Source organism: Engraulis encrasicolus, chromosome 23 (genome assembly GCF_034702125.1).
Source record: "Engraulis encrasicolus isolate BLACKSEA-1 chromosome 23, IST_EnEncr_1.0, whole genome shotgun sequence".
NCBI lineage: Eukaryota > Metazoa > Chordata > Actinopteri > Clupeiformes > Engraulidae > Engraulis > Engraulis encrasicolus.
In genome coordinates, this window is record NC_085879.1 from 13,446,009 (window position 1) to 13,451,008 (window position 5,000).

General features: G+C 47.5%; 1 pseudogene; it reads right to left on the reverse strand.

Annotated features, from left to right (window-relative positions):
* LOC134439518 (protein diaphanous homolog 1-like) overlaps nucleotides 1–5,000 on the reverse strand; it is a 144,519-nt pseudogene that overhangs the window by 74,260 nt on the left and 65,259 nt on the right.

Below are 5,000 nucleotides of genomic sequence, written 5' to 3' on the forward strand. Positions count from 1 at the left end.
ATGGAAATTGACTTTTTGGCACTGGAGTCTATGGGAAGCTGAAAAGTTACTCGGTGCTGCCACAAGCCATCCAGTGGACACATTACGAATTGCAACTGAAGGGGAGTACAGAGGGACTTCACGGTTTATCATGGAAAAAAATCACCTTGGTGTCTGTGTGTGTGTGTGTGTGTGTATGTGTGTGTGCATTGTCCTCTGTTACGACTGATGCGAGGGGGCCTATATTGTGTTTTATGACATGCTTTTAAAGTTTACAGTGTGTGTCTGTCTGCGTGCGAATGTACACATTTGGGCATGTGTGTGTACTCATGGGTCATAAACGGACAGAGAGTTGCATAAGAGGGCTAAGTGTGCTATGATGTGTTTTATGATGATGAGCAATAACTCCTGCACTCGGTGTGTGTGTGTGTGTGTGTGTGTGTGTGTGTGTGTGTGTGTGTGTGTGTGTGTGTGTGTGTGTGTGTGTGTGTGTGTGTGTGTGTGTGTGTGTGTGTGTGTGTGTGTGTGTGTGTGTGTCTTCATAATTGAGGGTTTTATGTCTCACAGTAATTCCATTAATATGTTAGTACCCTGCAAACTGCTGTTGTGTTTGTCTTTAGGGGGTTTGTAGCGTCTTGATCAGGGGTAATACTAACTCCAAGTTAATTTGAGTGTGTGTGTATGTACTTGTTATACCACTATTGTGAGGACCACATTAACATTAAAATTTCAGCTCTAAGGACATCTGTGGTTGTGAGGACATTTCATTGTGGTCGGTCCTTACAGCCAATTACCATTTTCTCAGTTGTTTTTTTGCTGGTGAAAACAAAAACAAATGGTGCAAAACGATTTGTTTGCTGACAGGTTAGTGAGTGTGTGCGTGTGTGTGTGCATATGTGTGTGTGTGTGTGTGTGTGTGTGTGTGTGTGTGTGTGTGTGTGTGTGTGTGTGTGTGTGTGTGTGTGTGTGTGTGTGTGTGTGTGTGTGTGTGTGTGTGTGTGTGTGTGTGCTCTAATGCTTACCCCCTTGGAGGTGTGCAGGTACTGGGAGACCATCTCCCTCTTGATGCTGATGTCCTTCTCCCTCAGAGGCTGCTGCTTCTCCTCATTCAGATTCATATCCACCTACAGGAGACAGGGAGAGAGGGAGAGAGAGAGGGAGAGGAGAGGAGAGGAGAGGAGAGGAGAGGAGAGGAGAGGAGAGGAGAGGAGAGGAGAGGAGAGGAGAGGAGAGGAGAGGAGAGGAGGAAAAAGATGTTCAAATTGTTCTATCAATCACACCTGATATGAATTAAGCCATTGTCAAGACCTTAGACAACAGCTTGGTGGTGGGTGGGGGGTTATATTTAATACTACTTCATTAGAGTACCTGCTATCAATCATACATCAATAACGGAATAAAGGACACACACAACAAACCGCAGACCACACAGACAACAACCGACAATCTCATAACCTTCCCTAACCTCCCTTATAGAACCATACAGGCAAAGAGGAGAAGAGAAGAGAAGAGAAGAGAAGAGAAGAGAAGAGAAGAGAAGAGAAGAGAAGAGAAGAGAAGAGAAGAGAAGAGTGTCAAAGGGAAAGAAGGGAAAAGAAAGGAGGACAAGCAGAGATAGACAGGAGTGTAAGAATTGGAGAGAGAGAGAAACAAATGAAAATGAGTTGAGAGAGAGAGAGAGAGAGAGAGAGAGAGAGAGAGAGAGAGAGAGAGAGAGAGAGAGAGAGAGAGAGAGAGAGAGAGAGAGAGAGAGAGAGAGAGAGGACAGTGACAAGACATGGAGGGCAGAGAAAGATGGCAGGAAAGCAGGAGAGTGACAGGGGGTGATGTATAGAAAGTTTGATGAGAGCAGAGAAGAGAGGGAGAGAAAGATGGAGGAATGGAAAGGAAGAGAGGGAGGGAGGACATTGAGAAGGGTGACAAATAAATAGGTGTGAGAGAGAGAGAGAGAGAGAGAGAGAGAGAGAGAGGAGATGGACAGAGAAAAAGGGAAAGAGGGAAAAGGGAAAGAATGAAATGGAGAAAGAAAGAAGGAGGGAGAGAAAGAGAGAGGGAGGGAGGGAAAGAGAGAGAGAGAATAGAAAGGGAGAGTGAGAGAGGAGGGTGACGCATAAATAGGAGAAGAGAGAGAGAGAGATGGAAGGAAGGAGGGAGAGGAGGAGAAGAGAGGAGACGGATGGCCAGAATGAGTCCTCAATATATCTGGTCTGCAATCAGGCCATCATGGTGGCCATAAAACCAGTCAAGCGCCCTCGCTCAACGCCTGACACACTCATCAGACGCCCACACAAAAACAACACTAAATCATCACACACACACACACCGCACGACATCCCTCTCTAACACACACACAGACACACACACACACACACACACACACACACACACACACACGCGGCCTTAAACACACAGACAGACAGCCAGTGCCATGACCACACACACACACACACACACACACACACACACACACACACACACACACACACACACACACACACACACACACACACACATACACACACTCAGACGCCATTATGTTGTCGCCACCATCGTTCCCTTAACACAAACACACATTCATCAGGACAGCGGAAAGTGGTGACAATTTCTTCTCTCTCTCTCCGTTTCTCTCCCTCCATCTCTCTCTGTCCGTCTCCTCCATTCCCTCGATTTCTCAACCTCTCTACGTCTGTCCTTCTCTTTCCCTCTTTCTCTCATTCTGCCTCTCTCTGTCCACAACGGCAATGTAAACACTCCAGCAGAAAAGCCATTCCTCTTATTAGGGAAATGAAAGCTTAATTTCAAACCAAGTGGTGAGCTCACTCACACACACAAATATGCCCCCATATTAAACACACATCTCATTATTCTACTGGGGTTAATAATCGACAGCTCAGTCACACAAGCAAAGAATTGTGTTAGTCTTAATAATAGCATCATCTTACACACCACTCACAGCATAGACACACACACACACACTTATACACACGCACACAAATACATGTACGCACACATGCATGCACACACACACACACACACGCACACGTACACGTGGACTAAGAGTTATTGTTAGTCCTAATAATGGTGTTTTCTGCCACACACACTGAAGTGGACTCATCACTCATCAGATGAGGATGAAATGTGAGGGCCCTCTCTCGCTCTCCATCTCTCTCTCCACCTCCATCTCTCGCTCTCTATCTCTCTCTCCACCTCCATCTCTCTCTCTCTATCTTGGCAGCTAAGGACATCAGAGCAGCACTCTGTCTGCATAACTCAGACAGTGTGTGTGTGTGTGTGTGTGTGTGTGTGTGTGTGTGTGTGTGTGTGTGTGTGTGTGTGTACTCTGTCTGCATAACACTCTAGTCATAATCCTAACATCATCCATCATGCTGATGAGCCCACACACACACACACACACACACACACACACACACACACACACACACACACACACACACACACACACACACACACACACACACACACACACACACACACACCTCTCAAGGACCTGGCTGGCGACACACTTAGCTGTCTTTTACACAAACACACTCCAGTCCTAATTGCACACACTGCTTTGGGGTGCTTAGTGTCTGTCTGTCTCCCTTGAAGTCATATGTAAGCATGCACGCGCACACACACACACACACATTCACACACACACTCGTGCACACACGCTCGCGCGCACACACACACACACACACACACACACACACACACACACAAATGTGCAAACCCACTTGCCCACACACAGGCCTAAATGTACACACCCTTTTCTGCGCAAGCACACAGTACATGCTCACTCACACAGTCACACAAAAAAACAACTTCAATTCTTTTCAGTGTGACGTGAATACATATCATCGACTGCACACGCACAGGCGTACGTACACAGCACCTCTGGGTGATGTAAGACACTTCAAAAGAATGATTGAATATAAACTTTCATCGACTGTTTTCTCTCTCGCCCTCCCTGGCTAGCGCCGTCATGCACGCCTGCTCGCACATCTGTCATGTACACACACACACACGCATGCACACACGCATGCACATGCACACACACACAAACACGTGCGCGAACACACACACTCATCAGCGTCTTTTCAAAGAAAGTAAAGACATTGAGTGCTTATGCAATGTGGTGACGCGCACACACACAACACACACACACAAGCACACACACACACACACACACACGCACGCAAGCACACACACACGGCACACACGCACACGGCCCGCACAAACACCTACTCTAAGCTATTAAGCACAAACTGAGTGCTCACTTAATGTGCTGGCACACACACCAGGCACAAGCAAAAAATGATTCACACACACCCAGATACACGCATGCACCAACATCTTGTCCAAGAGGAGTCACTCACACACCCACACAGACTCTTATCCAGAATCTTCTCAAAGAGTTCCAGCACATGGCATTGGCTGACAAGCATGCACGCACGCATGCACGCACGCACGCAGACGCATGAACAAACACATTTTACCAGCAGGTGACTGGTAGTAAAGTTCCAACCCTGGTGCCAACACACACACAAACATACACATTGGGCAGCCTGGTCAAGTGAGTGGGAAACTTCCCTCTTACACACTCACTCAGACCAGCATGTTCTCAAAGAGGCCCAGTATCAACTCATCTACGGATTCGTGCAGTAAGATGGGGCGTAAAGGCACCACACACACACACACACACACGCACACGCACACGCACACGCACACGCACACGCACACGCACACGCACACACACACACACACACACACACACACACACACACACACACACACACACACAAAATCAAGTTCTTGCCACACACACTCATCCTCTAAGAGATCCAGTATGAACTCATCTGCACGTTCGGGCAGCATGACCACGTGAGCGGTACCCTTACTTACACACACACGCACACACACGCACACACACACACACACACAAACACACACACACACACACCCTTCCTCTTGCCACACCCACAGTCAGTGTTCCTTACCAGCATCTTCTCGAAGAGGTC